This window comes from Ambystoma mexicanum, chromosome 1p (genome assembly GCF_040938575.1).
Source record: "Ambystoma mexicanum isolate Mex_15411 chromosome 1p, UKY_AmexF1_1, whole genome shotgun sequence".
Taxonomy (NCBI): Eukaryota; Metazoa; Chordata; class Amphibia; order Caudata; family Ambystomatidae; genus Ambystoma; species Ambystoma mexicanum.
This window is the reverse complement of record NC_090921.1, coordinates 987,369,042-987,381,321: the sequence shown is the minus strand read 5'-3', so window position 1 is coordinate 987,381,321 and position 12,280 is coordinate 987,369,042. Positions and strand designations below refer to the sequence as shown.

Here is a 12,280-nt window from a genome sequence, read left to right as displayed (position 1 = left end):
CTTTTTATTGTTTTATTGCTGCAGACATTCCTCTTTACCCTTGTGTTAGAACCTGTATTGTATTTAAACTACATAATTTGTACAATTTTGGTTCTTCTACACTTAGATCTTCTATTCCGCCCTTGAGTTTGCAATTGCAGGGGTGCAAAGTATAAAACATATTTGTGCTCCGTAGGATATATTGTGCTGTGCTATGTCTTGTGTGCTGCTTGTTGTGTTAAAGGACTTGTAATCTGTCACATTTTTCCAAGATTGTTGGCCATAGTAGAAGGCCAGAGAACAACTGTGATAGGAGAGTTAAGACTACAAGTACCTCTCCATGCAGATCTGAACAAGACTACTGAATGACTAGACTGCATAGCAGAGTGCTGCAGGCAACATGATCTCTGAATTGCATGGACTCGAGTGGACTAGCTGTTAAAATAATTTCGTAGACTGAGGCTTTAGGTTCAGGGATATCAATCCATGCCTTGGTCATACATTGGACTCCTCAGTAAACCCCCTGACTTTTCTGGGGTGACAAGCGGAGATGTAGCAGTCAGTGCTTTACTCTCACGAAGGAAGCAGACTGTTGAAAAGGTACAGTATTAAGTTTGTCCATGCACCAGTAAAAATGTATTGGCTACATAGATTGGTGCAAATGGGAAAATGCAGTGCATTACATGTAGGTTGTTTATTGTCCTCTACAGAGATTTGCAATCTGTATTTAATTTAAAGCTTGCATCTCTTTGGCCATTCATGCCGATATGAGCTACCCTATGGCGAATTTCTCCTCAATGGTGCCCCCTTAGTGAGTTGATCCATTTCTTCCTGCCACTTAAGCTCCCTTTCAACATTTGGCATAGCTTAAGAATAATCTTGCCTGTAGGAAAATCTAGAAATGGCACAATTCAACAAAGGCACCTGACACTTCTCTAACCCTGGCCGCCGCATATCAGTGCAGGAATTGTAGTGTTAATAGTAAACAACAATATGGGAGTAGCCCACTCTTAAGCCAAGGTACTCGCTGAACAATCCACTTTTACTATACTCTCAGGACAAACTGGTAAAACACTCCCCAAAAGCCTTTATTTGTAGAAAATGAAACAAGCAATGTGGGAAGACTGCGACTCAGTTTGCAATAAAAATAATGATTTACTTCCAGATATTTGGGAGATTGCAGTGTATGGGGAGTATTTGTGTGGTTACAAACGTCCATTTATTGAGGTCATATCTGTTAAATCACGCAGAAACCTTACGATCTGCGTTATGTCTCCCTCAAATTTTGATATATGCGCTCCAATTCACTTCAGGCACAATATGGGTGCTGTCACTGGGGCAGGAGCAAGCATACCACCTACCAAGGGCCAGTCGTCCTAAGGGACCCTTGCTGCACACAGATATATGCTTGTGATTTAGTTGCAAAGTGTAACTGGGTTGCACCTTAATTGTCACCCCAGTGGAGTCAAAGTTGAAATCTGCATTAATCTGCAGATACAAAAGCCATACAAGTCCTTCTGCTTACGACTACATCTTTCAACCACTCCCTTTGGCATGGCCTGCTTTCTCCTATAAACATCTCCGTCAGCAGGTATTGACAGTGTGCAATAGATAAATCCGTTGGGGATCCCTGTATCCTTAAATGGCTCAGTAAACCGGTACATATCGGGCTCCCTGGGTACATTCTGTCCGGTGGCTCTTTATGCCTTAGTGTTGGGCACTGGAAGCTGTCTTGGAGACTAGTGCATCTCTACATTCATAGGAACTACAGTTCCTATAAGCCACGACGCTTGGGCATGCAAACGGGCAGCAAGTCCGTTTACTGCTGATGTCACAGTGGGAGTGCAGCGAGCAAGGAATGCAGAAACCAATACTATTGTCGTTTTGCGCACCTCAATGCAGATCTTCTGTAAAAGCAATAGTTTCACTCATGTCCTAGATTCCTTCAGTTTCTCTGACCTTTCGGAACTGTGTACTGGGACAACGTCAGTTGCCTAACCTTATCGAGGGGGAGTGTGAATCCCCTTGTTCGGGGCTTTAGAAGGATGAGGAGGAATCCAGAGCCAGCCCAAGTCCTGAGGGCAGGCCCAGCCGCGAGGGTTCAAATTCCTGATCCATGCCCCTTTTAGCAAAATGCCACAGGGCCGAAAGGAAAAACGTGCCATTGCTGAAATGAAATTAAATAAATCCACTATGCAAATGGCTCCCCAGAAAAAAGTTAAAACGGGCGCGATGAAGGTCCCCATGGCTCGAAACACAGCCCAAAATGAAATCTGCCACCCAGTGCAAATTAATCAAGCACGTTTTGAAGATAATTCAACAGAAAAAATTCAAACTGATATGAGTGAGACAGACTCCTCATCATCCTCCACTGAAGATTCAAGAAATAAGGGTTCCCAAAAGCAGCAGACTCTGGGAAACCAAAAATTTAAACAAGCCCCCAAAAGCCACAAAGATCCAACAAAATGCCAGGATGATCAAACAAGTGACAAAGGATCAAACACAATTATTGGCGGACCAATATGCACAATTGCAAACTGCAGTTGGATCAATGTTAACAATAACGTTGGTGCCTTTTCTTAAATTATATGAAGTGCTCCACGAGAATTATAAAGATAAGACTACGTTACTTGCGCTCATGCAATCGAAATTAATATGTATTGAGTCATATATCAAAGCCACAAAAGAGCAAAGATCCAGAGAAAGAGTCCGAAAACGTCATCTTAAAGACGCTAATTGACCTGATGGAGGATGCCCGCTAGGATAAAAGAACCTTCCTGAGGGGCTTCAGCAACATAGTGGAGCTAATAAAACCAGAAGCTAAGCAGGGCACTATAAGCTCCAAGGAGAGTCGGACGATGTGTGAAGCTACAGAGAACATCAACAATCTAATACCAGCAAGGTTAGTCGATGGCATAATCCCAAATGCACAAACCTTCCCACAAGTGCTAAAAGTGCGCCCATTTTTGATTTGGGGATGCAAGACACCCCAGGATCGCTTCCAACAACTCAACCCTTGTCACAGATATCGCAGGGACCCATTGCTACTACACAACCTCTGCCACAGAAAACATTACAAAATCAGTCGACTAACCGAAGCACCACTGAGAGAGAACTTGCACGATTTGGTCAGCCAGCAAAATAATTGTTTCCCGTATTTGACCCAGTAAAAGTAACTGGGGAAGGCAAGGTTGATCATCTAAGAAATGCCGGAGACAGCGAGTGGCTGAGGAACCAAAGCTGAATATAAAAACGAGGTACTTAATAAATAACAACATAGATAATGAGTTTGAGCAAACAAAGCCACCAAAAGAACGGAAGATGTGCTATTGGATGTATCGACTTATGACGACGAAAGCATCATAGAGGTAGAGAATGAGGAACCACAGGATGAAAGTCAATGGATGGTTGACCCATCTGAAGACCTAAAGCTCTCAGCTCAACAGCTAACACCGTTTGTAACGCTACAGGCCAAAAGAGAACGCTTGGCAAATAAACAGAAGCGTGAGTCAATACAAAGACAAGTCTTGGATGCTATGATTGTACACTCAAAAGCAGACTGCTTCATCAATAGAAAGTCAGCAAGCAAGCCGGAACCAGATAATAACAAGACCAAGCGCCCAGCTCCTAAAATTGACCCCCAAACAAAGAAGGTACATAAATTCATGTTTGAGCGCATCCTGAAGGCAAATGATGGATTGATACTAAACAGGGCCAATTTGAGGCTAATACACTAAGTGCCACAACTTCGAGTGATTGAGACAAAAGATATCAAAGTAGTGGCATTCCCAATCAAAACTCACTCACCTCCTATGTATACATCTCGCCTCCAAGACAATTATGACTTTAATAAGAGCAGCCACGGAAGATCTCAGGATACTGGGTTTCGACCTCAAAGTGACTCAAAAGGATGACAGACTCAGATAGATGTTCAACTAGCAAATATCTGGACAGAGTCCCCAAAACTAGGTGAAGCAGAAGAGAATGAAAATGACATAAACAGTAAACCCATTAGATTTTCAGCAACAATATTGCGTGGTCCGGGAGCCCTACGAATCATTGTAACAGGAACCGAAAACGATAATGAACTGGCAAAAGCAACAAATCATCCCAATATAGCTACCAAAATACATAGCACAGCATCGTGGGATTGGTTACCAACAACTCTTGCGAGTTAGCAAAAACAATAGACCGACCACAAACAGGAACCCTACGGGTCGCCTCATGGCACTCCAGAGGCTTTAAACATCTATTTTGAAAAATAAATAGAACTTTTGTCCGTGGATGTAATATGTATACAGGAATGTTGGTTACAAATTACCCCTTTTTATAGATGGACGCGTGGTTACTTAAAGCCTATAAAGGTGTCAGGGGGAGTCCCTCGGCCGGTCTGACTATTGTAAAAAACAGTCTGAAGAGAGAAATCGTTCAAACTAGGTTGCCCTCATCTCTTATACGAATTGTAATAACGCAGGAAGATCAACCGATAGCATATACAAAAACCATGCAGATCTTTTTCAATTTGTATTGGAACAGCAAAGCTAAAGATGGCGACAACTTTCTCCCGACAGTCATGAAATATATAGATGAGCTTAGAGCTGAATTCAATACTGCAAGCTTTTATATATGTGGTCAGTGATTGCCTCAAAACAAACCGTTAGTTATCAACAAATAACATCCATGAAAATCAGGAACACTACAAAGAGTGATCACATCCAATTGATTCTCACCTGTGCTCAAACAATGCCACGAACAAGTGATGCAAAGGATACCAAAAAACTGAAATGGCCACACAATGTGACTATAAACAATGGACTAAACAGACTACGTCTCTCTCCCCCAAAGAGATACCTCCGTTAGAATTTACAGTAAAGAAATGTATAGGCAAGACTGACGCAGATATCGAGTATGAATTGTGTCTGAGCTTGTTCAGAATACCAGACACACAGAGCACGAATCGTCAAATAAGATTCCATCAATAAGACCAAGTGCTAGCCAAAAAGAAAAAAACAATTATTCAAAGCACTGAGAGCAATAAATGAGACTGAGTCTACAGCGAAAAAATTGGAGACAAAGAGCGTGACAGCAAAAAATTGAAATTGGGTAAAGGCTCTTCGAGCACAATTATATTAACAAGACTGAAAAAATGATTCAAGTGACAGAAAACAAAAAGGCGAACTTTTTCTGGTCTCTGATAAAAAGTCAGACAAATACAAGAGGACAAGATCAGTTGAACCCAATTCAGGAATCACAATAGCTCCAACACTTTGGTGAAATTTACGAACAAAACTGAAATCTATTCAGGCACCTAATTCGTCAAGCAAAAACTCATGGGACATGATCTTTTCTAGGCAGGAAATTTTCAATCTGATCAAAAACGCAAATGCATCACGTGCGACCGGACGGGTTGATGAATTCTATCCTAAAACAAAATCCGGACTTATGGTCGGATATGTGGCACGTTCTCTTCAACAGAATCAATATCAACAGACAAATTCCTGAATCCTGGAAGACTGCAATCATCATACCAATTTTCAAAAAAGGCGATTGACTAAAACCCGAAAACTATCACCCTATTTTGTTATTGGATGTCCTCAGAAAATTGTATGCAGGAATCCTGCTGAAGAGATTAAAAGAATGGCTACTACAGAGTGGACTGCGGCCTAAATCTCTTGTTACTTAATCTATTGAAACTAAAAACAGCAATGGATAATCCAAAATTATATCTAGCATTCATAGACATGGCTGCTGCTTTCATTAGTAAACCAAGAGATTTGTGGCATAAACGGAGGGAAAAGGGTTGCCCACAAGACTTATTAGCTGCCATCCTAGCTTTACACTCCAATACTTAACTAAAAGTGCAACTTGACCAGCAAGGAACCCTCAGTCAGAGCATAAGAACTACAAGAGGGCTGAAACGAGGGTGCCTGTTCGCTTCAATCTTATACAATTTCTACATTCATGACATCAATGAATGGCAGGAGCCAGAGAGATCTTGCTCGCCATGTATAAATGGGTCCCCTGTAAGTCGCTTGTTGTACGCGGGTGACCTTGTGTTGGTGGACTTGACTCCTATAGGGCTTCAAAAGAAACTCAACGCGTTACACGCCTATGTCGACGTTGACAAACAACAAATCAACGCTGGGAAAAAAAACTTTAATTATCAGAAAATCTCACTTGAAAAGCTATAAACTATTCAAGTGGTGCCTACAGGACATTCCAATTAAAGTGTCCAACAGCTCGAAATATTTGGGAGCCGAGTTCAGCTCAGACGGAGGAGAAAACCATGGATTGCTAACTTGGAACTGGACCAACTTAGATCACAAGCACTGATTGTGAAGATAAAATTGGGAAAATTCTCAATCCTGTCCTTGGTTGATTTTTATAATCATAAAGTCACACCTGCAATTACTTAAGTGGGCGAGTGTTGTCTAAGAATGTACTGGAATCCAGATTCTGCAAAAGAACACGGACTACCAAACTCCATACCAAGTGGAGTGATTAGGCACGAACTGGGTCTCTATTCACTTAATGTTCAGGTGATATGGAAAACTCTTAAAACCAACAGAAAAATTAAACTAATTGAATGTCCGCCACAATACAAAGTGATAAAGTCCCAAAGTGAAGATTCTGTGGAGATCCAAATGTAAATAAATTATGGAGAACCTATGAATCGGTGTAGAAACCTTACACAACAACCCAAAAAAAGTAAAATTATCATTGCTAGCAATCGATTGGGCTCAAACAGAAGTTATCTGGGCAGGCTCCAAATCACATACACTCTCTGCTAAACTGGTCAACTACCTGAAAAACCTGCCCAATTATTTGAATAAGAGTGTAAATCCAAAGTACAGGGGCGCCATACTTCACTTTAGACTTAACATCCTAAGGACAAAACAGAACTTGAAGAAATATGGTGTGTCAATGGATAAGTGCCACTTATGTAACAAAGATGAAGAATCATTATAAAAAATGTAGCCATGTTTTGCAATGAATTGAAAGCAGAGAGAGAGATGACACTGCAATGTGCTTTGCCGCTCACATGTGGCTTGGACACTGATCCATGGTGGGAAGCACTGTAAGTCCACCTTAATAAAAGAACGGTAAGGGCTTTGGGCGTGTTACTAGAAGTGATGCAAAAAAGACTACTTGATCAAGCTAGTGTATCAGGAAACCGAACTAGCTATAAGCAATATCTGGTAAAACATGGCCAAACAAAAAAGACAAGGACAAAAAAGGACAGAATGGTAATGTTGTATAGCAAAAGGCCTGGAAAGCAAAGGATCCACAGTTTGCTACATTTGTTTGGCTTGGTGGGAAAGACTATTGATGGGATTTTAAAGCTAAAAAGTTCTATTGATTTACGCTAAATGCTTAATAATTAAAAAAAAAAAAATTGGAGAGTGCCAACCAAGAAAGTCTAAATAGAATGGGCAAGGTAGTGCTGTAAAGAGACCCGGTTGCATCAGCTTTCTGCCAAGAGAGACACCAGTTGCAGCTGTGCACAGATACAAAACAAACATCTGCTTCTCAGGACTGCCAATGTTCGACCAGCAAGCTTATGCAATTGATGACAGGTCCCTTAGACGACCAGGGACAACATGGTTTTGTGAAAAACCTGGGGGCGTTTCACTGCCTAAACCCCAGGGATCCCTTGCTTAGGTGGACAAGGCACGGCCATCGCCTTTGGATCCAGACCCTGCAGGTGGATACGTGGGGGAGGATCACCTGGGTGAGGGGTCCTTGGGGAGTAGGGTGAGGAATGCCCGATGCTGAGACATGGTGTATCCCCCTTTCCAAATACCCCTGTCCCATCCTATTTTATAGGATCTTTCAACTTCCCAGACTCCCCACCCCCTTTCCTACACACACTGAGCAGAGGAAGAGTTCTGAGGCTAAAAGGAGTACCACCCATGCAATACATTGGACATGTCCCACTAATAAGATCAGGCACTTGATCTTAATTGCATACACCTGGTATCTATTGGCACTCCTCACATGGTAAAAAGGTGGAACACAGAGACACACACTGAGCAAGGCGATGCACGAGAAGGAGCAGTTCTGGTCGAGGGACGGAACTGAGGTACGGAGAAACCTTGGACATCCTGGCGAGAGATGGTTACCTCCGAAGGGGCCTTGAAAGTTGCACAAGGAAGCCCAGCCAAAGAGAAAAGACTAACCCCTTTTGTGTTTCAAGGATACCAGCCACCCTCTCGGGTGAGTGGCAGAGTTTGGGAGGTGCAGCAGCAGTTGTGGTATCAGCCTTGATCTCAGGATCAAAGCTGCAACCGATGAAAATGAATTAACACAGCCGGTGAGTTGATGAAAGCAATGAGTCGGTCTATTTTAAATGAAACTTGATGGAAACCATATCTGGCAAATCAAGGTTGCGCATGTGCCGATAAGACGCAAGAGAAAGCAAAGCATTGTAGAGAAATGTAAATTAAAGATACAAAGTAACAGTGGTCTGGCAAAAGAAGATTGCCCAATCAAAAGTCTCTGTGAAATTTCTGATGCTGTAGAAGTGGCGGGAAGAGAAGGAAACTGAGATGCAAGATTTGAACAGTTTTTTGATTCTGGCAGAGGGAAACCTGGATGTGACCGATATCTTCAACTTTGAAATAAGTATTGAACTCGAAACTACATTTACCAAGAGGCCTTGTGTTGGATGCTTGAGCCCGACAGAGAGAAGCCTATGAAGGTGTGATGCAAGCTTAGGGGAAGGGAACCCCTCCGAAATTGTGAATGAAAGGTTAGAGCCTGGCAGAGGGAAACCTGTATTGAATTGTGGCAACATGAAGGAAACACTTTTTTTTTTTTTTTTTACTGTTTTAGTTGCTTTTCGTGGAAGGCCAAGTGGGCCCAAGTCCACAAAACTAACTACATTCTTGTGTCTGTAGAGCCAGAGTGTGTCGTAAGGTCTAGGTGTACCACCTTACCCCGTGCTACAAAACGTGGGGAAGGGAGTTTACTCGGCCATACTGACATTTCTTTTGAACACTGATTTTTCCTTTTTGCATTACACATTCCCTTTACACATTTATTGTATTAGAAAGAGGGCCAGCATTAGTGTATTCGTATAGGTTATTTTATTTTTTATTTTTTTAACAACTTATTTAACATTGCACACAGATGAAGCAGATACATTTGCGACATTCAATTTCAGTGAGCATATAACATATACAGGTTAGTTTTGCATTTCATTTGAGTCATCAAGGGCAGATAAATCTGCTAGATATTGCCTGTACCGTGCCCATATATTTCTGGGTTTAGAGGGGGCCATCACTGAATCTATGTACAGTTCTTCGGTGTCGCTGGCCACAACATGTCCCTGTATATAGGTCATTTTATTTAGAATAAGGACTGACGAGAACTGTATTTTCTTTTTTTTTTGATGGTCAAAAATACTCCCATTTTGGTTATCGGGAAAGATAGTTTTCCAAACGCTTTTAAACCATCAATAAAGGTTTTGAAACTTGCAGCTCTTGTCAGTGTCTACTTGTGTTACCATGCCTCCCTCAAAGCATAAGGGAAACTGTTACCCAAACTTACTGGGATACCCCAAGGGAACGAGTCCTGGTAAACGAAATTGAGCTTCCCATGCCACGATATTTGGTATGTGGCAAGCATGTGCGGAGATGACGAGTGGCGCTTAACCCACTTCTTATGATTTTCTTTTCTTGCACATACATGCCCTGGGTGGGGGAAAAGGGCCATATTGGGCAGGGGTAGTTGTACACTCCTCAGAAGAAGGGGGATTTAAGCGGGGGACAGGAAGCTGGAAGTGTGGGTTTTTTGGGGCGAGGTCGGGCGTGGAAGTAGAGGACGACCATGAGACCAGAAGGAGGGAACAGCAGTTTGTGGAGCAGATTCATGGTGCAGGTGAGGTATTGGCTGGATGCAAATGGTTCTGTAGTGGGAGCGTGCATTGTTGTGTGACGAGTGAGTTAAGAGATTAGTGTAAGCAGTGAATGTGAAATTAATATTACAGGATGAAAGGAGGGTGTTTGAGTGGTTGATTGGAGGAGCAATGTTGGTAGGGAAGGGGATAGTATAGAGGAGTAATAGCGATGAGGAGTAGTAGTCAAAGGAAAAGTAACATCAAAGGGTGGAGGTAAGATCAGGAGAGGTGAAACCTTGAAGGGACAGCAGAAAGGTAGGAGTAACTGGGAAATAGTGAGAGTAGAGATGGATAGTTGAGTGGACTTGCAAGGATAGCGTAACTTGACCAGAGTTTGTGCCAGGCACTATTCAACTGCCCATTAGAAGACTAATCCGTGGATAGAGTAAGATCAGTTTGGAAGTTCGTGAGGGAGGTTAGATAGCCAGCGTCTTAGAGTATCATCTGTAGCGTAAGCCAGTTCTTGAGTAGGGATTCTCAGCATTTGCTTGCACTTACCAAGGTTTACAGGTGCCTGTGTTAGGGAGGACCGTCAAATACAGACAAGAGAAAGAGAGGAACGGCCCTAGGCCCTCAAAAAACCCTTGAAATGTCTGTAATAATTGGAATTATTTGGATAGAAGTTATTTCGAATACAAACATTTTGAAGACAATGTCGAATTCTAATTGTTCGTATTTGAAATAAGCACTACCACCCCCCATCCTCCTTACTTACCCTTTGCCGGCACACTTAGCTGCCCTGCAGCATTAGTCCCCTTAACTTCTGTCTATGGTTGGGAAACGGCGCTGCAGGGTCCTTTTTTTCCTTTTCTTTTAACGTTATTTTGGATGCTGGGGACAACCCGGCCTCCCCAGATTACATTATAGTGAACAAGGGTGCAGGGGACACCCCTGCTTCCCTTGTTCGCTATAATGAAAACCAAATGGTTGACATTTTTGGCTGTTTAATTTTGGTACAGCCGAAATCCAATCATTTCAACCATTGGTTTTTTAAAACTATTTGTAATGTATTTATTTGCATTTCAAAATGTTTCATAACATTCCACCCCTTCCCCCCACCCTAAAACTCCCCCCTCCCACACCACTCACTAGCAGTACCATAGAGAGGCATAAAGCAATGTCCAAAATCTGAATACTTTGGGGGCAAAGATGAATCCGATAATCATCCTTCAGGTAGTCCAACAACACACCCCAGTCCTGTCTACATTTTTTGTCTTCCCCTTGTATATTGTATGTTACCCATACCATCGACAAAACATGCCAAAGTTTATTAAACCATTCATGATGGGATGGGGCTGTTTCTTTTTCCACTTTCTTGTGATCAAAGGGCCGTCGAGGATAATACCATAAATGTTTTTTGTGTGCTCGATCTCGTGGAGCAGTTATCATCTTTTCACAGACAGAATCACCTGCTTCGGTTGATATATTTGCCCCCACCACCTTCTGTAGTGTCTGGTTTACTTGGCCCCAGAATGGTATCAAGACTGGGCAGGGCCACCAAACGTGGACCCAGTCCCCCTGCCCTTTACATTTCTGCCAGCAGTCCTGTGAGGGGTCCCCTTAAACATCACAGTAAGTCTCGCCGGTGTATAATGCCATTGTGTGAGATTTTTATACCACGTTTCTCTTAGTTGAATGGAGCGTGTTTCCTTCGGAATATTTTGCCAGTGCCTCTCCCATTCCTCATCAGTTATATGGCGGTCCAACGTGCCCTCTAGCTTGTCCATGTAAATCCACTTTCCCCGGGGTCTCTTCAGAAACTAAATCGTAAAATGCAGAGGTTAAATGCATATCCCCTGTAAGTATATTAAAAAAAAAAAATCAGGATGGGAGAACCACACTTTTGAGATTCAGGATATTAGTAGTTTAATCTCTGAATTTTGGTGATGATACATATAATATATTGATTGTTAGCATAACAGACAGACGGGCAGTTGTACATTTCGATATGTAGGTGTACAACTAGGTACCACCCTCAAGAGTGTGGAGGGTGTTAGCCTTCTGATAGTGCAAGATCTCTTGGATACACAGTTAACAACACGAGTGAATGCAGCCCAGGACCTCAGTTGATCCATGGGTATTGTCATAGGAAAAAACACAACAGGTGTGTACAAGTATGCATGGGGTGAGGTTGCTGAGGGTGGTACCTAGTGGTACACCTACATATCAAATGTACAACTGCCCGTCTGTCTGTTATGCTAACAATCGATATATTATATGTATCATCACCAAAATTCAGAGATTAAACTAATATTATCCTGAATCTCAAAAGTGTGGTTCTCCCATCCTGTTTTTTTGTTTGAATGTACGTTCACCCTCCTGGGCATATCCGGACCTTGCCAGGCTCCCTGTATTATTACCTATCCCCTGTATGTGACGTGATATATTTCTCAAACATCG

The 12,280-nt window shown here is 42.3% G+C and overlaps 1 protein-coding gene across 1 annotated transcript in view; it reads left to right on the top strand.

Moving 5' to 3' along the window:
* Window positions 1–12,280, top strand: part of CSNK2A2 (casein kinase 2 alpha 2) — an 876,327-nt gene that overhangs the window by 345,453 nt on the left and 518,594 nt on the right. The window lies entirely within an intron of this gene.